The sequence below is a fragment of the Diabrotica virgifera genome, chromosome 9 (assembly GCF_917563875.1).
Source record: "Diabrotica virgifera virgifera chromosome 9, PGI_DIABVI_V3a".
NCBI lineage: Eukaryota > Metazoa > Arthropoda > Insecta > Coleoptera > Chrysomelidae > Diabrotica > Diabrotica virgifera.
The window spans coordinates 178360065-178386682 of record NC_065451.1 but is presented as its reverse complement, the minus strand read 5'-3'; the positions used below and the strand labels follow the sequence as shown (position 1 = coordinate 178386682).

The following is a 26618-nucleotide window of genomic DNA, read 5'->3' as shown; positions in this document are numbered from 1 at the left end:
AGTCCACCCCTACTTGTACGGTAGTGATCACTTTCCCCTTATTATAACCCGTCCTTTCCAAACTGCATCAACAACCCCTCTCTCAAAATGGAAATTAGACCAGGCCAATTGGACACTCTTCTCAGATGAAGTAGACCAAAAACTGTCATACCTTCCTGACCCTAATACCTCAGATATAACGAGCGATCCACAATTATTGGGATCAAAGCTAGCCGTGCAAAAAATTACGTATGTCTTGTTTTAATCTGAATTTATATCATTGGTTTATCAATTAATTTTGATTAACATTATAAAACATAAAAAATCAGTCAAAGCCTAACACATAACTTTAATCAGAAATAAAAAGAATTAACAAAATTATAAGTAACAATAATAAATAAAATCAAACAAACTACATAACCTAACTTTTCTTGTTAAGTTGACGTACACTGCAAATTTGACGTAAACTGGAAAGTATATCTGAATTAAGAATAGACATGCACTGTATAGCTATCTCTGTCGTTCAAAGCCACCTATGGTGACAATAATTTTGGATCACACGTTAGCTTCAACTTATGTACAGTTTTCCGAGATACTATTGGAAGCAGGGTACAAAGCAGTGGGAAAAACCAAAACTCTAAAAACTCGCACACCAGTACCGTGGTGGAATAATGAGTGTGACGAAGTGATCAAAAAATACAAGCGGGCTTTTAACAAATTCAGACGATGTCCAACTACACAAAATCAAATAGAATATAAAAAACTAAGAGCTGAATCGCGGTATAAGATTAAGCAAACCAAAAAACAAAACTGGAAATCTTTTGTGGCATCCATCAATAACTCCACCCCCCTTTCTACATTTTGGGGAAAAATTCGTCAACTATCTGGAAAACAGCAAAACGCTCAAATTAGTTTTTTAAAACATGATGACAAATTAATTACCTCAACGGAAGAAATCACAGAAATGTTTGCTGATCTTTACGAACAAAATTCCAGCACTAGCAACTACTCTTCGAGTTTTCTTCAATACAAATTTAGAAATGAAAAGGAGCTAATCGTCACAGAGAACACGGATGACTACATGAACTCTCCAATTTCACCAGAAGAACTGGACGATGCATTGTTCGGCATGAAAAACTCTTCTCCAGGATCGGATGATATACCAATAATTTTTCTCCAAAAACTAAGTACAAACGCTAGATCATACCTCCTTAACAGGGCCGGCGATAACGGGCCTGCAAGGGATGCATTGCAGGCGGGCGCCCCCGTTTGGGGGGCGCCAAAATGAGCTTTTTCCTGGTGTCAAAAATACTAAAATAGAGAAATTAATTTTTTAAGTGTGATTTAATTTCCTCATAATCAGTAATCTTAATCTGTGTCTGTTATTTTCGTATATCACACACGTAAATAATCAAAAATATGCAACCATAGAATTCCTACCATGTAAATAGTAATATGTATACCTAATTTATTGGCCAAAGCAGAGCCGCCGTCAAAGATATTATATTTCAGAACCCAAATAACTCCACACTATACTCACGTTTTGTTTACTTTATTCAGCATTTATTTCTTGTATCAGCAGTTACGAGAGAAAAGGTTTGATTTAAACAAGGTTCTGAAACTGTTCTTGTCTAATTTAAGTATTATGTATTACCCACTATTAATAACTTATCGAGATAAGTATTGATCCCATAATAAGCACAATATTTTTAAAATAAACAGTGTAAGTATATAAAATTTAGTTCAAAGCTCTTTTAATTTAGTATAGGTGGTATTCTATGTAAAAATAGTTTTTCAGTTTACTGTGCGATAAAAAGAACATTTCAGTGCATTCAATTAGTACCTAGAAAATTATATTTGGTAAGTACTCAGTACTATTATTACTGAAAGGGCGTAATTTTGAGAAATTATTATTTTTATTTAGTAGTTAAATAAAAATGGAATCCAAAAAAAAGTTATCTGGGGCGCAAAATAGAAAAAGAAAACCCGAAAAAGAAGAAATGGCTAAAAAACAATCTGGTTCTCTTAGCCAATTTCTGAAAAAATTTAAAAGTGATGTTTTGCCCAATGATAATGATGAGTCCAACAAAACTGTAACCGAGCCTAATTTACCGGGTACATCCACATCCACACAATTTGTTGATGATTATTCCGGTAAGTCCAATAAAATTTTAACAAAAATTTATATATTGAGGGAATCGAAGGCATCCACATTTACTTACTTTGATGTGTTGTTACAGACCATAAAATATCTCCAGAATCAATGGAAGATTTAGAGGATATAGGGAAATGGCCAAAAGTTACCGAAAAAATCAGAGTACTTTTAATCGAAAAAGGACCTCTTCAAACTAAACTGATTAAATATCAAAAGGATGCAAAAGGACGAAAATTCAACAATGCATATTTCAACCGGAAAATGAAAAATGGGGAAACTATTTTAAGAACATGGTTATTATATTCCCAGTCTTTACATTCTGTTTTCTGCTTTTGTTGTAAGATTTTTGCGACTCCAGAATCTAGCAGTTTTACCGAAGGATTTAAAGATTGGGGAAACTTATCAAAGGCCTTACATCGACACGAAACAAGCAGAAATCACATGAAAAACTTTCTTAAATGGAAAGACTTAGAAAGAAAATTAAAAAATAAAACTACCATTGACTCTCAAGAACAAATTATAGCGGACATGGAAAGGAAACATGGAGTAAATGTCTTAACCAGATTAATAGAAATAATAAAATTTTTGGGAGGACAAAATTTGGCTTTTCGTGGGTCATCGGATAAATTACACGATGGAAATAATGGCAATTTTTTAAAACTAGTCGAATTGTTTGGAAAATTTGGCCCGATTATGGAGACACACATTGACAGAGTACTTACGAAAAAACACAGAACCCACTACTTAAGTAAAGACACACAAAATGAATTAATCGACATGTTATGAAATGAAATAAGAAATAAAATATTATATCATCCATTCAAGAAAGTAAATATTATTCAATCATGTTAGACTGTACACCAGATGCCAGTAAAACAGAACAAATGACAATAATAATACGGTTTGTTTCTTACGCAGATGACATTGTGAAGATCAACGAACATTTTTTAGGATTTATCGATATTGATGATTCAACGGGCCGCGGTTTATATGAAAAAATAACAACAACATTAGAGAAATGGAATATTTCCATTGACGATATGCGTGGTCAAGGATACGACAACGGAGCAAATATGAGGGGTAGAAAAAATGGGCTGCAAAATTTAATTTTAACAAAAAATCCTCGGGCTTTTTTTGTTCCATGCGCTGCGCACACATTAAATTTAACTGTAAATGATGCTGCAAAAGTAAATTCTGATACAATAGGTTTTTTTGCAACGGTTCAAGAAATATATAACTTTTTTTCATCGTCCCCAAAACGTTGGCATATTTTACTACAATTTATAACAAATTTAACTCTAAAGCAACCATCAGACACGCGCTGGGAAAGTAGAGTCAATGCTATTCGGCCTTTACGTTATCAATTAGGAGATATTTATGATGCTCTCTTAGAAATTTTAAATAGTGATAACTTTAATAATGAAATCAAACATGAAGCAAAAACTTTATGCCTTAAAATGAAAGATTTTAAATTTATTTGCAGTTTAATAATTTGGTACGATTTACTCAATAGAATTAATCCAGTTAGTAAAGCTATCCAAGAGAAAAATATAAATATTTCGTTAGTTATGACATCTATTGAAAATTTAAAAACTTACGTTTCTGAATATCGACACGATACAAATTATAACAAAATTTTGGAGGATGCAAAAAAATTAAGTGAAGATGTAGATGGAGAAACAAAATTCAAATCTGTATTAGAAGTTCGACAGCGGAAAAAGAAACGTCAATTTGATTACGAACACCCAGACGAACAACCTAGAACGCCCGAAGATCTATTTAAAGTTGACGTTTTTTATACCCTTATAGATACTGCTTTGTGTTCACTAAACGAACGTTTTGACTTATTAAAAAATCACTTTAATAGCTTTCGGTTTCTATACAATGTGTTTGAAATAAATAATGAAGACTGAAAACACTGCGACAATTTACAAACAATTTTAACACACGGTGACAAAAAAGATATTAACGCCATAGAACTTTTCGAGGAAATTTTAATATACAAAGATATTTTTAGTACGGGTACACATACGGACAATACCAGAAAATCCATTAAACATTTTAAAATTCATAATCTCAAATCATGTATCTCTTCCAAATTTTGCAATAGCCTTAAGAATTTTATTAACGGCTCCAGTAAGCGTAGCTAGTGGCGAACGCTCATTTTCAAAATTTAATTTTAATTAAAACGTATTTAAGAACAACTATGACACAGAGAAGACTTGATAGTCTAGCATTAATTTCAATAGAAAATGATATATGTAATAAATTAGATATTAATAATCTTATTGATACTTTTGTAAAAATTAAAACAAGGAGAATACATTTTTTTAAACTATTTACTTCACAACAGCAAACACAGACAAGTCGCCCTTTAGACACTAAATACCCTTCAAATGGATTATACTCGCAAAAGTTGAGAATTGAGGTCACGTACCGATAGGCGTGAGCTCGATGGCCACACCTTTCGGGCGCTCAGCCGTCGAGGAGAACAAAATTTATTTTGCCAATTCGACAGTTGAGTGACCGAGCACACACAGTCCGAACATTAAGACACCGACTTGGATCGGTACCTTGCTGTCTGGAACTAGCGTTACCAGGTGTCCCGATTTGCGCGGGACGTCCCGATTTTCAGGGGTCTACGGACGCGTACCGATTTGTACCTGATCGGGACACTAAATGTCCCGATTTTCACCCACGAAAACCAATTTCAGGAGGACTTGCAGTGAATTTTATAACTATGTTATAAAAACAAGGCACTCCGAAAACGGGAAAATAGAATGAAAATATAATTTTAATAAAAAATAAATAATTTACTTAATCTACGATTTTTGTTTGTAATTTCGTCTGATTATTATTATGTAGAATTAAATACAAATTATAGAAACACCTTGTAGTCCAGTAAATGAACGGGAAATACAGTGATACCGTATAATTTTCAGGATCAACTCAGAATTGCATGAAAATTTGGAGGGTTTTTGGCGTTGATTGCTTTTACTCGGGGGGGGTGACAGTCACCCCTAGTTGGGGGTGAAAAACCGCGCTTTTAAAATAAGTCCGGAGATGGATAAATTGACTAATTCTAAGTAATTTTAGTTCTATAGAATTTTAACTTAGTTAATACTTTTCGAGTTATTTACGATTGAAAAATTATTTTTCGACAAAAAAATCACGTTTTTAGTCGATTTTCACAAATAACTCAAAAAGTAAGTACTTGATCGAAAAAAATATTCTTAGCAAAAATGTAACATAATATAAAAAAATGAAAAAAAAATTGTGAACTGATAAAGTCTATAGACCCAGCAAAAGCAAAGTTGTACCTCATGAAAAATACTATTCTTATTCGTCAAATTCCAAATCAAATATTTCAGCGTGAAATAACCAAGAAATGAAGCACTTTTCGGAAAAACCAATTAAAACTGTGTTAATAAAGCTTTATTTTTATGTTTCTCCCCTACTTAGGGCACTGTAATCTCCCCTACTTAGCACCCCAAATGAAATTAATCGTTACCGCTTTACAAACAATTTACTTTACTTATGTATTTTTACATGATTGAAAGGGCCTGAACGAGTCACTAATCACGAGTGTATGCAAAATATGAACAGCCATGTTTTAACCAATTTTTGTCTTACAGAAAAACAAAATGAATCTATCATATTTATAAAAGCAAAACCTACCTACTTTTTACTCCTTGATATTTTTAGTGTCCCTAATACTTTTGAAGTTATTTTGAAAAAAGGGCATTTTACAATAATTTGGTAAATTTTTTTTACTATAAAACCAATTTTTTTTAAAACTAAGCACTACCAACCGGCAAACCTTACAGATCGTATAAACAATACACATATTTAAATGGTAAAGCGGTAATGATTAATTTTATTTACGGTGCTAAATAGGGGGAGATTTTCATGATTTTTTTACCAAAAAAAGGAGCCAACTTTATTTTGAGAGTAACTCGCTTAGTTTTAATGCTAGAGACTTTTATATAAAACAAAATTAAAGATTTTTTTAAACACTTTAAAAAATTTTAATAGGTTTTGTCCGAAAATTACTTAATTTTTTGGTTATTTCAAGTTGAAAAATTCGATTTGGAATTTGACGAATAAGAACGTATTTTTAATGAGCTACAACTTTGCTTGTACTGGTTTTATAGACTTTCTGAACATACAATTTTTTTTTGCTTTTTTAAAAGCTGCATTTTTGCTAAGAATATTTTTTTCGATAAAATTACTCGAAAAGTATTAACTTAGTTTAAAAATTATATAGAACAAAAGTTTTTTAGAGTTAGTCAGTTGATCCATTTTGGGACTTACTTTAAACGCGCGTTTTTTTGCCCCCGAGAAGGGGTAACTGTAACTGTCACCCAGTCACCCCCCAAGTAAAAGCAACCAAAGTTCAACTTTGAAGTAGACAGTAAGTAGAATCTAAAACCAGGTTTTCATGCAATTCGGAGTTGACTCTGAAAATTACACTCCAAACCGGTCGTTTACTGGGCTATTGTTGTTTATTTGTCCCGATCTACTACCCTAAATCCCGATTTGTTTTTGCTTGTGTACCTATTAAAAACAAATCGGACCTGGCAACACTATCTGGAACACACATTTTTAGGACACAAGTCCAAAGTAAAGTCATTAATAGGGAGAAAAGAAGTTCTAGCTATCCCTAAAATCAGGTGGCTTAACCACATAAAGTAACGAAGAGGATGTCCCATTATCTAGGGCATCCAAGGTAATGTTCAGTACAAAGCCTCCCCACTCGTTATGTACTGCGATGGGGAGGGGTGGTGGTATAGCTTGGGGGGTCAGATACGGAGTGCGACCGGTTTGATCTTCGGACATGTGGGTCCCAATGTTCCATTAGAACACACATGTTCCACGAGGCTGGGATTGTACAAGTATGTGTGTGTGGGGGGCGCCTGTGCTAGTTTTGCAGGCGGGCGACTGATACCCTAGCACCGGCACTGCTCCTTAATGTTTTAAATCAAATGTGGATACAACACTACTTTCCAAAATCTTGGTCAGAATCATATATTATACCAATCTCCAAACCTCAAAAACCTAAAACAGATCCCCAATCCTATACACCAATATCCCTAACCTCATCAACTTGTAAGCTACTGGAAAAGGTTATAAACCGGCGCCTTTCATGGTTCTTAGAAAACAAAAAACTGCTAATCCCGGAGCAGAATGGCTTTCGTCAAAATAGATCAATCACCGATAACCTAGTTGATCTTGAATCCGAAGTTCACGAAGCACTCATTAACAAACAACACTGCCTAGCTATTTCTGCAATATAACAAAAGCCTACGATTGCACATAGAGATATGGTATAATAAAAAAGCTTAACTCCTGGGGTATTAATGGACAATTCCTAAAATTTATTCAAAATTTTCTTCAACTTGGGACATTTAAGGTAAGAGTAAATGGAACACTCTCATCAACTCGAATCCAGGAAAACGGAATCCCTCGGTGTTGAGCGTAACTTTATTTCTTGTTGCAATCAACGATATTTTGGAACAATGTCAACAGCCAGTTAAAGGAAGACTGTATGCCGACGACCTAGTTCTCCTACTAAGAGGAACAAATATAGAATCCACCCAAAGAATCCTTCAAAGCACATTAAATAATCTACAGAAATGGTCCGATAAAACAGGACTCAACTTCTCTAGCGAAGAAACAAAATGCCTACTTTTCTCAAAAAAGCGAAAAGAGGATAATCCAGTTTTAACGTTGAATGGTAAGAATCTTATCTTTGTAAAAGAAATAAAATTTCTTCGTCTTACATTTGACAAAACATTGGTTTGGAAAAATCACATTAAAAATTTGAAAGGTACTTGCCAACAAAGTATTAATATTTTGAAGACACTCTCGAGCATCTCCTGGGACAGCGATACGTCAACTCTTCTACGAATTTTTTCATCCTTAGTTCGATCAAAAATTGACTACGGCTCAGTGGTATATAACTCAGCTAAGAAATCTGTTCTTAAAGGGCTAGATGGCATTCAAAATACGGGATTGCGAGTCGCTTTGGGCGCTTTTCGAACAAGTCCCATACTAAGTATATGTATAGCGAGTCAGGGCAAACCCCCCTAGAATTTAGACGAGATTTTTTGAGTTTGTCGTTTGCTTGTAAAGTTCTATCCTCTCCAGATAACCCAGTTTACCATAATGTACATACAAATCGTTTTAATCAGTACTTCTCATCTCACCCTCAATGCGATCCGCCTTTCTATGAACGAATCAACCGATTACTGCAAAAATATCATATAACAGTCCCGACCATATACCATCCTATCGAAAACCCTCCCCCTCCGTGGACTGTAAATAAACCACGAATTATTACTGATCTATCAAGATTTAATAAACATGAATCTCATCCAACCATAATATTAAATCATTTCAAAGAGATTATGGATAGATTTAGCAACTACCAACAGATATACACAGATGCATCAAAAACAGCGGACGGAGTGGGAGCAGCAATTTTCTCCAATATCCATAATGCTAAATTTAAGCTGCATAACAATTGGACTATTTCCAATGCAGAGCTGTATGCAATTCTTGAAGCTTTAAAATTCATTAACAAATCGAACCAGAGAAATTATACAATCATAACGGACTCGATGAACGCCCTTTGTGACATTCAAAACATATATTCCTGCAACCCTATTCATAAAGACATTTATCAAGAACTTCAGCATGCTGCAAAGGGAAACAAACATGTGGTATTAATCTGAGTTCCATCCCATATTGGAGTACACGGTAACGAGGTTGTGGACCGCCTAGCTCTACTTATATATGTATACCTTATCTATGGCCTAGCTCATAGTTGCCAAGTCAAAAAACTAAAAATCACCAGACAATCGCTTCAAAAGTTGCCAGATTTTGCTAAAAATCACCAGATTGTTACGAGTATGCGCAGTTACGAAAAATGTGTTACTGCGCATAATTATACGTTATTGCGCATGCGCATACGCGTAACCATTAGAGAACGGTAATGTGAAGGGTTGGAACAAACCTAATGAAACAATTAGAATAAAAATTATTACAATGTTTTATTACTTATAAATAGCAATGTTAAGTTGTTTACATAAGAAAAATTGAGTTCTTTGAAACGAAATTTTTTTTGAAAAAAATAAAACGATTTTGTTTTTGTAAAATATAGGTGTTCATTTTTATGAAAGGTACTGAAAATCCAGACAATGTAGATTATTTACTATTTAAAACTTAACTTTTTATGTTGTAAACTTGGCCTGACAGACCACCTTTGATTCAACAAATCGTTTTGTTCAAACACAATAGTAATTTTTGATCACGCTACCAAATTTTTAATATAAATAAAAACCGAAAAAAAGTTAGTAATATACTATACCTATACCTACCTTTGAGATTTTAGATGATCAAACCAACATAAAACGTGACAAAACTACAAATATGGAAAACAGTAATCACTTAAAACTACAGCCGACACAAGAAAGATAAAACTGATACCTAAATTGAAAATTGATATAAATATGTTCATATTAACTGAACTGATTTGTTTATAAAACCAAGACACAAATTATTAGAAGTGCATGACCACGTGAAAGACTAGCCTGAACTTCGGGAAATCCCCGGTTGAACATCACAGAGGCGGATCATTTTATATTACAAATTAGACTTTTTGTATGATATGAATTTATAGTCAATTCTTAATAACGAATAACAAACTTAAATAATAAAATCGTACTTTTTAAATTTTAAAATAAATTTATAATATGTAGATAAGGTCAAAAATCACCAGATATTAAGCTTTTTAAAAAAGTTTTCACCATATCACCAAACGGGTTACAAAATCACCAAATCTGGTGAATTTTCACCAGACCTGGCAACCTTGAGCTCACGAAGCAGCAACAAGTGATCAAGTTCATCATCATAGAAAAAAGTGTTGTGCGATTTGGTAGAATGCGATCTTACTCTTTAAAAAACATGTCACGTATTTCAGCGCCATCTCAGCACCTGGTTAAATGGAAGGATACTACAAATCTGGCCTCCACATAAGTGGTCTGTAGCTTCGACATGATAGGTGTGAAATTTTAACGTTCTTGTTGTTGATTGGATAGGAAGGGTGCCATAATCTAGCCTCCATGCTAGGTACATAGCCTCCATACGGTACTTCCAATATTTAATATTTTATTCAAGTGGATAATAAAGGTAAAACACAAACAACTTTTGTTTCTTACTTATTTATTTATAAAATAATGTGACATTTTACATAGAAATATGAGTATTTAATTTGGATTAAATAAATGTTTACTTGTTGAACTTTTCCACCATCTGCACACAACAGCTGAACGGAGCCATTAGACCTAACAGTATTTTAAAACTGTTGGATAAACAGTACTAGTAGTACCTACAATCAGAAAATCTCTACCTTACCCTAATAGCACACGACGTCCTTTGGACGTCCAAAATAGGTCCATTTTTGGTCCTTACGTCCATGGACTATAAACGGACGTCCTTTGGACGTCCCATTTTGGACGTCCTTCGGAAGGAATAAATATGGACGTCCTTTGGACGTCCGACGTTGGACGTCCTTCGGACGGAATAAATATGGACGTCCTTTGGACGTCCGACGTTGGACGTCCATACTGGACGAAATACGGACGTTTTATGAACGCTTATATATTATATTGGACACATTATACCAATTACGGGATCAAATAGCAAAATAATTCAATAAAATATTAACTTACGCGTTAACTTTACGTTAATGAAATACAGTCAAACCTGTCAGTAACGGCCACTAAAATGAAAGAACTATTGGCCGATATAGAAAGGTGGCCGTTATTGCCAGTTTTTGTAGTCTAGATATACAGTAAAACTTGTGTTACTGGCCACCTGATAAAATCGGCCACCTGTACTAACGGCCAGTTTAAATATTCCCCAAACCAATTATATCTAGACTACAAAAACTGGCAATACCGGTCACCTTTCTATATCGGCCAATAGCTTTTTCATTTTTAGTGGCCGTTACTGACAGGTTTTACTGTAATTGGTTTGGGGAATTTTTAAACTGACCGTTAGTACAGGTGGCCGGTGTTTGCAGGGGGCCGGTAACACAGGTTTTACTGTAGTTTAAATCGAAAAGATTAAATCTTAATTCAAAATTGTATATACAATTATTACAATTATAAACAAACTATATAGTTTAATATCCAAAAAATGTTTTTGATTTTATGTAATGTAATGAAAATCTTATTTGTAAATTATTGGTTACAATGTTTAACAATAGGAAATATTCAAGAATAAATAAAATAAAAGTTTAATCCTAACAACACAAAACATTCCAGGAATGTAGGTACTACCGTTCTATTCCGTGAACATCTATCTGATTAAATTATGGGTGGAAAGTTACCACAAGATATTCTATGAACATAGTACAATGTCTTCCTGGAGGGGTAAAATTTTCCATTACAAAATTTTAAGAGAGGCCATTTATTGTACTGTTCAATTTGCGTTCATTTTCAAATTTGCCGCGCGAGTATCTATGTAGCGTCTCGTGGTCATTGGTCATCTCACATTTCATTTTCATCTTAGAATATAAAAAAACAGGAAGGACTCTTTCCTATATCAACAACACCTTAAATTTCTAGCGGAACCGGCCATCTTGAACGTCTGTGGATGACTCATAAGTTTTTGTCAAGGAGGTAGAAGGTGTTTGGTATTGGATCAGCTGTGTGCATAGGCGTACCATCTGGTAAAGCTCCTGTATATGCAATCAATTAACTGAAGTTATTAGTATAATAAAATGTTATTTAACTGACTTTTCAACAAAATATTATATTAATACGTATTTTCTCTTGATCTGTAGCTGTTTGTTTAACATCAAAGATGTAATAAAATCGTTAAGAATTTCTTTTCTTCCCTCTTTCAAAGGTACGTCACTGGAGATAGAAAGCAAATCTGACAGCTGATCGCCATTTGCAACCTCCTTCCTGGCTCGTAGTCATTTCGCATTGTACTCCTTCCTGATTTATTTTATATTCTAAGATTTTCATACATAAGATAACCGATAACCTAAAAATTTAGTAAAGTAAAAATTTTGATTGGAAAAAAAATGCATCGATAAGGGGGTGTGGGAAATGGAAATTAGTGGCTTTTTTGCTGTACTGTCTGCAGTTTTTGCTCTGGGCTCTGGCTGGATCTCTTGTTTAAACAATTTTGTAAGTATTATAAAATCCGTTTTCAATTTTCTTTATTCTTTATGAAACGAATCATTTATACATGCATATTATTACCTGTAAATAGTACCTATTTCGTTTGATTTTTAATTGTAAAGAATAGAAAAATTACCGTTCATTTTAATTTTTTTTAGAATCAGCTGAAAGTGGCCTACAAAAAAAAACCAAGAAGGAAATGTATAGCCTTGTGGCTATGAAAGGCAAAAGAGAGATATAAAAAGTTTATTGGCTAGTTGGAAGAAAGTCCACATTGTCTATGCATAATAAGTTATTACTTTATCAACAAATATCAAGAAGATAGCAGGGTCACGAGCATCAACTTCATCAGTTCAAGAATATCGAGGAAATCCAGCTCCTCGATACTACTGGGCAAACTAGAAGATTGAAGAGGACAAATCCTTTTGAACTAGTTTGAGTGATAGGTGATAGTGAAAAACGGAGCATAGTGCTTGTGTGCTGTGCCTGTGTATGTTAGAATAGTGCACGATCTTGTTAGATTAGATAAGAGACGCTATGGGGTAAGCTCTTCATTTTAAGAAACAGTAGTAATTTAGGTTAAATTAAAATTGTTCATTGGTCAGTTATGACCAGATTGTTTTTTTATGTTTGGCAAAAAGGACTTAAGTCAGAATTGCACATTGATAATGTTTTGATGATTTCTGGACCAGAAAAAAACTGTTGTAGATGTAAACTGTATGTACAGTAGAATCTACTACAGTACTGTAGAAATCATCAAAACATTATCGATGTGCAATTCTGACTTAAGCCCTTTTTCCCAAACATCAGAGAATTGTAATGTACAATAATTCACCTATCTGCTTTTTCATGAATTTTGTAGGAGACGAAAAACCATTTTTAGGATCATCTGCTTTCACATGTAAATTTTGACATGTTTTGTAGTAAATAGATAGTTGAATTTACTACAAAACATGTCAAAAAATATATGAAAACAGGAGGTGACTATAAAAAAAGTTTTTAGTCTCTCTTACAAAACTCATGAAAAAACAAATCGGAGGTATGTCACATCAGTGACTAAGAATGTCTAAAAAATATACTTTGATGTCCCAAGAACCAAATATAACCTACAGTCCATCTAATTTACTTACTGTTGCACGTCATTATCTACGCCAGAGATCTAAGTTGACGTAGTTGCCAAAGTATAAAAAGATCCTGAATCCATTTTAAATCAAATATGTCACATAATTATTGTAAACGTGGATTATACAACAAAACAAATTAATATTCAATGTAAATAAGTAAAAACTTAAGAAATAGAGAACAAGAATTAAGTTATAATCTTTTAAGATTTGCAGTGCAAGAGTTTTTGCACTGCATTATTAATAATTAAAAAACGGCTCCGAACTCTTGGCAAAAAGCCGGTAGGTTTCTTTGTATAAGTATGTCTACAATAACAACTAAAAAAGTTGTCAGATACCTCGATTATTCCAAGTCGTTATAAAATTAGGTGAAATTTATATTTTTATAGTAGAAAATCTTTTTATAGTAAAGTAAATAATAAAAACAGTAAATATTGGGACCGTGCAAGTTCGGCAAAGCGACCTCTATTTCTACGCTCTGTACTTTTATTCGCACTTTTAATTATATTGGCCAATTATATTAGTCCTGGTTGCTGAATAATTGTCAAGGCCATAGTCCAAAAAAATAATAAGAAAAAATAAGATGCAGGTTATGCTATGCAAACGTAAACAATTGTATGTAGTAAATAAAATTAGTTAATAAAATGCAGTACTGCAAGCAAAATACAATTAATTAAATTTACCTTTCTATAATAATTGCATATCATATCAATATTGTGGAGCAATATATAATTTTTCTGCTTCAATGACAGAAGGTATGAAATATACGTCAATTTGACAATTTCAATTGACAATATGAATTATTTAAGATAGTTGCAATATTCTCCGCGACTCGCGCACGGTCGTTTCTCGTTTCCCTTCCAAGTACTTGCACATCGCGAATAATAAATAAAACAGATACTTATAGTAAAGAATATAAACAAATATGAAGTGTCATCACCGTAACTGTCAAATAAATGTTACCAATTTATTCTAAAATGTCACCTTCGTTCGATTACAGTTACAGTGTGATCCGAACAAATCTGCTTCATAAAAACGCTTTATAATCCATTTATACAAATTAAATGAAACATATTATTGTGTATTTCTTTAGGTTAACATTAATAGAAATCTTCAAATATTATTTCTACGCGTATATAATAAAATATGTCTAGTGGCTGTAATTCCAGTGTACTCGGCAAAGTGATTCTAAAAAAGAACACACCTACCGCCTAAATATTTCGTGTTGGTATCATGCGACCTCACAGGCTACGACGCGGATGACGCGCAACAGTTAGTAAATTAGACGAAGTATGTAGATATATACAGGGTGTAACAAAAATACAGGTCATAAATTTAATCACATATTCTGGGACCAAAAGTAGTTTGATTGGACCTAACTTACCTTAGTACAAATGTGCACACAAGAAAAGTTACAGCCCTTTGAAGTTATATATATATAATATCACCAAGGGCCTTAGAGGCCCATGGCTTGAAAAGTTTGTTTTTTTTCTTCATTTTCACGTTTCTTTATGTACTGAGATCTTCTCTGGCTTGATATGTGATTTTTCTCCATTCCTTCCTGTTATTCATTTTTCTTTTCTGACCTGTAGCACCATCCTTTCCAATCTTTTTCGGACCTCTTGCTTCCATCTATTTTTCGGCCCTTCCTCTTCTCTTTCTTGAAGCTGTAGCGTAGTTTAGTACCATTTTTGGAGTCCTCGTGTTTGGCATCCTTTCAATGTGACCTCGCCATCTAAGTCTCTGTGCCTTTATCACTCATTTGAAGTTACAAGATGAAGTGATTTTTTCCATATATCGAAAACTATTAGAGATTTTTTATTGAAAATGGACATGTGGCATTATTATGGCAGCAGTATCTTACGAAAAAACTATAGTAAAATTTGGACACCCCATAAAAATTGTATGGGGGGTTTTGTTCCTTTAAACCCCCCCAAACTTTTGTGCACGTTTCAATTTAATTATTATTGTAGTACCATTTAAACACAACGTTTTAAAAACTTTTTTGCCTCTTATTGCTTTTTCGAAAAGTCAATTTTTATCGAAATATTTTGAATATTTGTCAAATCCACCACATATTTGTATATGGTTAAGTACGATATGGAGACTTGGTAATAATATGCAGACTTATTTATGCTTTACATTTTTAGGTATATTTTGAACCATATTAAAAAAGAAGCCAGATCTCGATAAAATGTGCCTTATCGAAACATACAAAGAGGCAAAAAAAGTTTTAAAAACATTCTGTTTAACTAATGGTACCTCAGTAATAGTTTAATTGGAACGTACACAAACATTTGGGGGGTTTAAAGGAACAAAACCCCCATAAAATTTTTATGTAGACATGTTAAAAAAGAAGTCGCAACTCGATAAAAACTGCCTTATCTGAAAAATACTAAGAAACAAAAATATTGAATTTAACTAATGGTACCACAATAATAAAATTGAATTGGAACATACACAAAAGTTTGGGAGGATCTAAGGGATCAAAACCCCCATAAAATTTTTATGGGGTGCACAAATTTCACCATAATTTTTCTTTAAGATATTCCTGCCATAATACTGCTACATGTCCATTTTCAATAAAAAAATCGCTAATAGTTTTTCGATATAATCGAAAAAATCGATTTTCATTTTGTAATTTCAAAGGGCTGTAACTTTTTTTATGTGCATATTTGTACTAAGGTAAGTTAGGTTCATTCGAACTATTTTTGGTCACAGAATATGTGATTTAATTTATGACGTGTATTTTTGTTACACCCTGTATATACAGCCGATTACGCACCACCTTAAAAATTGGGCATTTTTGATGTCTCGAATTTCCTAAACCTGTTGTTGCATCTAAGTGATTTTTTTATAATATTCTAGCCTAGGCCCTAGGCTATAGGTTTAAGTACCTCCTTATGCTTGTCATGCACGGGGAGCTATACTGTAATATATATTATATCACATCGCACTCTATAGTAATGAGTGAGCCTGCACATATGGAACCATTTGTTTCCTGTCTGCAGGCTCACTCATTACTATAGAGAGCGATATGATATAATGTACATATATTACAGCATAGCTCCCTGTGCATGACAAGCTTAAGGAGGTAACCTATAGCCTAGGCTATAATATTATAAAAAAATCACTTAGATGAAACAACAGGTTTAGGAATACGAGACATCAAAAATACCCCATATTTAAGGTGTTGCGTTAATTTCTTGGAGAAGTGTATTGTATTTAATGTAAATAATGTAATATCCAATAATTGTAATTTAATATAAGATGTAATATAAGTTCCTTAAAAAATATATTTTTTATTTCCACGACATTAGATGGATGTTCGGCAGCAAGACATTGGACCAAACTGGGACGTCCTATGAAGGCCCAATTGACGTCCAACGAACATCCCTTCGGATGTTAAGTGGACCTCCATTGGGCATTTGGCAACGTGGCATTTGGACCAAAATTGGACGTCCTGTTAAGGTCCAATTCACGTCCCTAGAACGTCCGGTTAAGGTCCAATTTACTTCCGATTAAGGTCCAATTTACGTCCGATTAAGGTCCCATTTACGTCCGATTAAGGTCCAATTTACGTCCTATTAAGGTCCAATTTACGTCCGATTAAGGTCCAATTTACGTCCGATTAAGGTCCAATTTACGTCCGATTAAGGTCCCATTTACGTCCGATTAAGGTCCAATTTACGTCCTATTAAGGTCCAATTTACGTCCGATTAAGGTCCAATTTACGTCCGGTTAAGGTCCAATTTACGTCCGATTAAGGTCCAATTTACGTCCTATTAAGGTCCAATTTACTTCCGATTAAGGTCCAATTTACGTCCGATTAAGGTCCAATTTATGTCCGATTAAGGTCCAATTTACGTCCGATTAAGGTCCAATTTATGTCCGATTAAGGTCCAATTTACGTCCGATTAAGGTCCAATTTACGTCCCCTAGGACGTCCGATCAAGGTCCAAATTACGTCCGATTAAGGTCCAATATACGTCCCCTCGACCTTAGATGGACGTCCAATGGACGTTCGGTAGCGCGACATTTGGACCAAAATAGGACGTATAAAGGACGTTCCTCGGACGAAAACGGACGTCCAATGGACGTCCCTAAAGTCCGTGAAGGACGTCCAATGGACGTCCATTGGACGTCCTTGTGCTATTAGGGTACAATCAGAAAAACTTACCTTTAAAAAGGTACTCGATTACAAAATAACAAAAATATTAAAAAACAGGACGCAGCTTATTAAAAAATATCAGCAGCTTTTTATGGTGGCACAAACACATCACCATAGAAAAAAGTGTTGTGTGATTTGGTAGAATGCGATTCAAAAAATATGTCACGTATTTCAGCACCTGGAAAATTGGAAGGATACTACAAATCTGGCCTCCACATAAGTGGTCTGTAGCTTCGACATGATAGGTGTGAAATTTTAAACGTTCTTGCTGTCGATTGGATAGGAAGGGTAGCCTCCACGCTAGGTACACCATAGCCTCCATACGGTATTTCCAATATTTAGGCCCGATTGTACATTGGTGGCTTAAGCGATCGCTTAGTTGAACCGGGTTCAATTTTGAGCGTCGGTTTAACTTCATTCGGGTTGTTCAATGCCAAGTTCAGTTAAGCCGAGGTTCATACAAATTTTGGTAAGGTTGGCAACGTAAGGCATGCGTATTCAAAGCAATTACCGTCAATTCTCGACATAAATTTTCCCGCCATTTATGTATTTATTATTTGGTTTTTGTCAATATAATTCTTTTATTACTGTTATTAGTTTAATCGGTATTTTCTATCGTTTAGTTTATCAGTTTAATCAATTTCCTACGTTAAATTTGTGAATAGACCATTTGAATAAGTATTATAAGTATTAGGATATTGCAATGTGTTTATTTTCTTTTTGTAAAAAATTGTTTTTATATAAGTGTTCTTTTCTACACTGGACGCAAAAAAACTTTCCAATTTCACCTCTCAAGAAGAAATATTGGTATCTTTGGCCAAATAATAAAGCAGAATTGTACAAAATAGAATGAAACAAATGACCCCCAACATTTTAAAGAAGTTTATCAAATCCATCGATTATAGCAGATAGTAAGATATTTTTATAAATATCTAATAGTTGTTGTATGTATTAGTTTAAATTTCTAAATTAACAAAGTATTCATGCACAAGATTTTTAACCTCTTCCTACGTTTGACAAATTGTACTTCTCATGATTCTCTAGACTATAGACAGTTAGATTTTCTAAATTTTTGGCTATGGTATGGACAAAGGGTTATTAAAAAGCATTGCAATATTGTGTATCATTGATGTTCCAATTACAATTGAATGGGTCTGCCAAATAAAAGTGCCATGTGATTCGTTTTTAAGAAATCGAACAAAAACTGTTAAAATTATAATAATGGTAAACTTATACATCTTAAGGATTAGTAATTAATTACTTCAGCTTAGTACCATCTGTTTAATTTCAGTACTTAAATTACATCTCAACTGAACTAACTTTTCTTCGTCATTGATATTTTATGGACTTTACGGTCTTTAAATGTACCTATATAAATGAATATAGTTTCTGTCCTTGTGGGATCGGTACTCACCGGAGGGACCACAGACGTTCGCATACAATTAGCGTCTCTTTGCAAAGACAATGACGCCGACTTTGCAAAGTAACAAGACACTTACTCAACACACACACTACACATGACATTAGGTACCTAACTGTTCAAAATTACCGTACCTACCATGCCAATGGCCATTAGTTGTCGAGGCATTAGCTAAATAAAAAAAATGTACCTATATTCTTCTTAATATATTAGTCATGCTTTGACTGGCTGATTGACATATAGTGCATGCCATTAAAAAAAGATTAGTAATACAGAACAGTTAGTTACAAACTGTATTAATAACTAACCCTTAAATATATAAATTTACCAATATTCCAATTTCCAGTTTTTGTTCGATTTCTTAAAAACGAATCACGTGGCACTTAACCCACATAACAATTTCATGTTCTTAGTAGATTCATAGAACATACTTTTCAGAAAAAGTATATACTGAGAATGTGCGTAATTACCATTGCGAATGTGCAGAGCAGATATTGAGTATATACTACATTACAGTACTTAAACGTTCTATGTATATACTTAGAATGTACTACCGCACTTCTTTTCAGTATATACCAAGAATGTTCTTTTTAGAACATTCCAAGGACATGCTATAAACCTTCTATGTGTATACTTAGAACATATTACCGCACATCTTTTTAGTTTATACCAAGAAGGTACTTTTTAGAATATTCCAAGGAAGTGCTATAAACCTTCTATTTATATACTAAGAACGTACTACCGCACATCTTTGTATGGGAAGAATATTATATTTTTAAGAATATTCTAAGAAAGTGCTATCAAGTGCTATATTGCTTAGAAGTATGTTTTCAGCATCACCTAATCTCATCTTAGGTTCTACTGGTTCTACCAAATATCTATTTACATATTTTAATTGCAAATGAGAATGTAGTTAGTACCTACATTCTACAATATTACTTAAAAAGTAAGTACATATTTATAAATTTTAGTTATTTATATAAATCATTATATAATATTTAGCTAAACTAAACTATGCATAATAAGTAACTAAAATTTATGTAATACTTATATGTACTTACCTATTTAAGTAATATTGGGTTATCAAAATAGATTATATGTATTTTGAAGCAACGCAAACAAAATAAACAGATTATGTATGTTCTTTAGTCCTAGTACTACATCATTCGCCTTCATCCTTAACACTGCATAGTATAGATCCATAGATGATACAAATAATGAAATAATGCCTGTTTTCTTTTTCATATTTTACGGTTTTTTCCTATCCCTGATCCATTCAGGTAAGAATAGAAATGGTCAGAATATGATATGGGGGGGGGGGGGTTATGAATGTATTGTGGAATAACAAAATCGGTGGTCAGTGTTGCCAAACGGAGAGAAATTTCCCTTTTTGCGGGAATTTTCAACATAAACGGTGATAAAGGGAAAAAGTTAACTCAAAAGGGAATTATTGTTCCAGTCCAAATTGTAAAATATTAAGAAAAAATCAAAATATTTGAAAATAATTCAACATATCTTCTCAGATTTTGTAAACAGGAGGGAAGTTTTTTTTTATAAAAGTGGGAATTTTTAAGGTAAGTTGACGGAAAAAGCTTACTCGACGGTTGGCAACGCCAAAGCCTTTGGTTGCTTTGGTTGTGCAGTTTGGCACGTTTTGGTTCTGCGAAATGGCCTATTGAATTGAATGTACCTAAATTCAAATTCCAAGGATGTAAAAATACTAATGATTCATGATAAACTCGAAATGGTAAAGTCATTTCAATTATGAAAACGAATTTTTAATAGTATCTATGTAAACGTTAATACAATTAATGTTTAAACTTTTTTACCCTACAAAAATTTTGAAATGAAATTCGTCCAATACTACCTACATACATAAATTTTATCAATTATGTATTCTAAAAAATAACGAAGTTGATAATCTGTTAAGGCTAATATTATACTTCCTATACATACAAATTATTTTTAAGATATTTTAAAAGTATCTACTTATAAGTATGTGTTAAGAATGTACTTATAAGTATGCGTTAAGAATATTCGATAAAGGTATATTCTAAGAATAAACTTTTACGAATATTCCGAGATCCTACGTACACGAATATACTTAGTATATTCGGTACGAGAATATACTTTGAAGTATATGCAAAGAACATGAAATTTAGAATGTTTTTTAAGGTAGATGCTATGCTTGTACTACACATATACTAAAAAGAATATACTCCGACGAATGTTGGTAGTATATGCTTAGAACATGATGCGAACATCATTGTTATGTGGGAACAATTGTTATTCAGTAGACCCATTCAACTGTGTCTATGCATTCTGCATTCTCATTGTGCCTCATTAAATAAAATTTCAGCTTGTGATGAAGGATTGCGTAAGGGTGTTATCAGGTTTTCTTGACTCCTTAACCACTATCACCAACGAAGATACTAATTCAATCTTCACATTCTCTTCTCATAAATATTTAACTGTTTACAGCTATGATTTCAAATTCACTCAAAAATACTTATTCTAGGGAAGTAGGTAGGTAATTTAAATAATTTTAGAAGGTAAATTAGTTTGTAATCATTATTAAATAAAGTGATATGTACCTACATAAGCATGGTACAAATATAATTAATTTAAGATTTATTAATAAATTATGTACATCTAATTTAATAAATTAACAAAATCGTTTTCTACATTTGCTTCAAAATCATTCACAAGTTGCAAAAAGGAGCCTGTTGCTTAAAACCAGTGATATGGGCCCACTTCACTGCACAAAACCTTAATATAAGGCAATAAAAACCATGTTCTTAGAAGATACAGCTTGGTTCTTGAAATGTCAATAACAAATTTGCCACTTGCTTTCGTTCTCGTTCTTACCTATCTGTTCGATTTTTTATTCTATGAGCAATACTATTAGCGTTGACTGATAACTATTAGTTTCATACAAATAGTGAACAGTTACAGCATCTTAGATATCCAAAAGCTTTGCAACAATTCATTATCGTTCCATTTTCAAAATGATTTTCTCTAGACCTGCACTGTTTCTGTGTTCTCCTTCCTTCTACAATATTTACCATTTCCAGAAAATCTTCATTATTAGTTAAATTTTCAATGAGGTTCATTTTTAAGGTGTAAATATTATGATTTCCGTTGACAATGACAAAAATGTGAGGTTAAAAATGCTTGAACCAGCGTTAAACCGCCGAACATCGACCGCTCAGCTGAACCCGGGCTTAAACCGAGTTCCAGAATTAAACTTTGTATGTACAACGCACTTCTTACCCTGAACTCGGTAATGGCGCTGAGCCGGACTTGAACTTCGATTGTACAACCGGGCCTTAATATTATTTTATTCAAGTGGATATAATAAAGGTAAAACACAAACAACTTTTGTTTCTTAATTATTTATTTATACAATAATGTGACATTTTACATAGAAATATGAGTATTTAATTTCGATTAAATATATGTTTACTTGTTGAATTTATCGGCTGCACACAACAGCTGATCGGCCATTAGACCCAACAACAAAACGCGAAATAAAATGTGTATTTTAAAACTGTTGGATAAACAGTACCTACAATCAGAAAAACTTACCTTTAAAAAGGTACTCGATTATGAAATAACAAAAATATCAAAAAACAAGACTGAATATCAGCTTTTTATGGTGACACAAACTAAACACAAACACCAAACACATCACATAACCGACCATATAAAATAAATGAACGACAACGAACACGAACGACACGAACACAGATTCCCTAACAACACACAACATTCCAGGAATGTACTACCAAAGTTCTATCAATATTTGAATGTCCTGGACATTTAGGGAACATTCGGTGAACATCTGTTTAAATTATTCCTGGAATGTTACCATAAGACATTCTGTGAACATACTACCAATGTTCCTATATTTTAAGTTGCGAAATAATACATACGTGTAAGAGATACAACATTACTTATAAGGAACCTGTTCGTACAGGAATCACTGACTATCAGCAACTGCACGACGCATGCGTGTTTCAATTGTGCGAACGCTAATATTGAAACACGCATGCGTCGTGCAGTTGCTGATAGTCAGTGATAGTTTCTGATTCCTGTACGAACAGACCTAATAATATACCAGACAAACTAAGTGACATTTTAGGCCTACAGTGCAATAATATGTCAAATTTAAAGAGTTTCCCAAGATTATAAACATACAAATGTAATAAAAATTATTGTTCGCGAATATTCAATTTGGAATGCGATTTTGTTAATAAAAAAAATACTTATAACTTATGCAAAACCCAAGAGAGGCATTTATATTTATTTCTTTTGCGTTCATTTTCAAATTCGCCGTGCATATATTTTTGTGCATGGCGCTTGAGAGGGCATCACGTGACTAAAAACGACCAACCAACGACCTCGCTTCGGCCATCTTGGCATCTTCATCTTGGCGACCTTGCCTTGCCGTGGATTGTTTTTAGTTGTTTGTATTATTTGTGCTTTTTAAGAATATTTTTTTAATTCGGATACTTTTATAATAGCTTTAATAGTATTATTAACATAGTGCATAAAATGGTGTCCTGTTTTTAACGCAGTTGGAGTAGCAGAAACAAATGTAGATAAAAAAATCTGCAGGAATAACGTTTCAATTATGACAGAAGCTCAAAACAAATGACTGTGAATGAAAAGCCCTATTAAAAGGTTAGTATGCAAATATGTAAACGAAAGCATGCCCTGTATTTCAGAAAATAAATTAATACTATTAATACCCTAATAATACTATTCATAAAAAATCTTTTAAGTAACGTAGATATAACAAAGTGAATAAAAGGCATAAATCAGAAGAATTATTATTTTATTTTATAAGTTAATAATTGGTCATATCCATTTATTATTTTAATAATAATTGTGAATAAGCCACAAACTTCGCTTATTCCCAACTAAAATAGTAAATAGAGATAGGTAATAACAAAAGGATTTGTAAAACTAAAATAATTCTTTTTGCGTTTTTGCTAGTGTATGCGTTTATAAATAGGATGGTAGACCACACACTATAATATGCAGTACCAACTAATGAATACACAGAATATTATAGTCGATTTGCTAAACTCAGTCTCAGTACTAATTACTGTAATTTTGGCAAAATTGGCCAAAAACAAAAAAAATTACCTACTAAAATCACTAGCCAGTTGTGTCTGAGTTTGGGGAACCGACTATACTAATAAACAATTTCTAAGCTGTTTTATAATAATTTTGTGAGTTCATTAATCATATTTTTTATTTAAAACTAAAATTTGTTAATAATGCTTAGTAATGCATATATTTTGTATTTTTAGCTTTCCAGAAGATCCTGCGAAGAAGACATGAAGTATAGATCAGATTTGTTAATAGAGGAGTATGTTCAAAACACTTTTTAGAAAAAGATATTGACAGAACTTCACTTTCATCTGTTCGTTTGAGAGACTGTGCTGTTCCAATAGCTTATGTCACACAGGTATATGCATAACCTAATTAATAATACAGTCCGTACAATATAGATACTGTTGTAATTCATTATCTACATCGGAGATCTAAGTTGACATTGTTGCCCAACTACAAAAAATTTTTGAATTCATTTTAAGTCAAATATATCACATAATTATTGCGAAGTAGATTATACAACAAAACAGATTAATATTCAATGTAAATAAATAAAAACATCAGAAATCGAAAACAAGAATTAAGGTATAATCTTATGTTACAGTTATTAAGGTACCAAGGGTATTATAGGGATATACGTTGACCGAAAGCGTTATTATTATAATACCTGTGGTGCCTTCAACGTTTAATGCCCGACTAAATTATTCTTTATATGCGAAAAATTTGAATGAATTTTGAATTGATTAGTTTTTAAATAAGTACATTTACCAGTAACAGTAGTAACGTCATTGTGGTAACCATAGTTTTACTTAGGTTGATATTTGTCAACTTGACAGTATCTAAGTCGTTATTTAAATTTAATGCCCAAGGGCGTTATATCGTACTTAACAGACTTCGAAATGTCATTATTTGTCAAATAATGTACCAGTAGGACATTAAAGTAAATAATAAAAACAATAAATATAATGAATACTAAATACTTATTTGTTTGTGAAAAATCTATTTCTTTGTGGCTTTTTTGTAATTAATTATTCTAATGGGGAAATAAGCCACAATTTACTTGAAAAAATAATTTTATTAAGGTTTCTACTTCCACATCGGATGTCGTTGTCAAAATACAAAATGTTCATTATTATTATTTTATTTATTAAATATTATTTATTATTTATTTAAATATTATTTAATATTTATTTTTTTATTATTATTATTTATGCATATTATTACCTGTAAATAATATTTCTTCTGATTGTTAATTGTAAATATAGAAAAATTACCTTTTATTTTATTTTCTTTTAGAATCAGCTGAGAGAAGTGGTCTACAAAAAACCAGAAAGGAAACGGAATATGTGGCTACGAAAAGCAAAAGAAAGGTTTACAAAGCAAATGTGACACATTTTTTTATAATATTTAGGAATGTCAGCAAATTACATTAAAAAATGTATGTAAAGATTTTTTGCAATAAAAATGTTTATATTTATCAAGGATGTATTATTTGGTATGGCCATATATCGTCAGTGATGTGACAGTACCTCCTATCTGTTTTTTTCAAGAGATTTGTAAGATAGACTAAAAACTTGTTTCGGCCACCTCCTGTTTTCATATATTTTTTGACTTGTTTTGCAGTAAATTCAACTATCTATTTACTACAAAAAAAGTCAGAATACGTACGAAACCAGAAAGTGACCTTAAAAAATGTTTTTCGTTTCCTGCAAACCTCATGAAAAAACATATAGGAGGTATTAGTCACATTACTGACGATATATTTCAGTGAATGTCTAAAAAATATACTGTGAATGTTCAAAGAACGTTCGTAGTCATTCATGGAATGTTCTAACAAGACATTCAGTCTAAAAATATACTGTGAATGTCCAAAGAACAATCATGGAATGTTCCAACAAGACATTCAGTCTAAAAAATAGACTCTGAATGTCCAAAGAACATTCGTAGACATTCATGGAATGTTCCAACAGAACATTCTAAGAATATTTAAAATGCTGACACAGCACTTTCCTGGTACTTTCCAGGGACATTCGTGTGCATTTGGGGACATTCCAGGAATGTTTTCAATGTCCTGTGTGTACATTCTAGGAACATTCATGGAATGTTTTGTGTTATTAGGGTTACAGATTCACAGATAGCGCAGGATTTGTCAAAAGTCATGTTCCACCAATCACAATGCCGACATCAGCGCCTCTGACTAAACGGAAATAAAATAAATACGATTACATGTTTTTTATTAGAGTTAAGTTGGATTTATAGTTTGACGTAGCAAAGTTGTTTATCAACATATTCGAATTTTGTTAATTATTTGTTAATACAACCCTAATAGCACAAGGACGTCCATTGGACGTCCTTCACGGACTTTAGGGACGTCCGTTTTCGTCCGAGGAACGTCCTTTATACGTCCTATTTTGGTCCAAATGTCGCGCTACCGAACGTCCATTGGACG

The 26618-nt window shown here is 32.9% G+C and overlaps 2 long non-coding RNA genes across 2 annotated transcripts; both read left to right on the top strand.

Moving 5' to 3' along the window:
• Positions 1-11843: 11843 nt before the first annotated feature.
• Positions 11844-13239, top strand: LOC126892026 (uncharacterized). The gene is made up of 2 exons (XR_007700657.1): positions 11844-12339; positions 12492-13239. It is a non-coding gene; the product is annotated as an uncharacterized LOC126892026 (long non-coding RNA).
• Positions 13240-23229: 9990 nt separating this feature from the next.
• On the top strand, positions 23230-26092 carry LOC126892023 (uncharacterized). Its single transcript, XR_007700655.1, has 3 exons — positions 23230-23731; positions 24367-24524; positions 25466-26092. It is a non-coding gene; the product is annotated as an uncharacterized LOC126892023 (long non-coding RNA).
• The last annotated feature ends 526 nt before the right edge of the window (positions 26093-26618 follow it).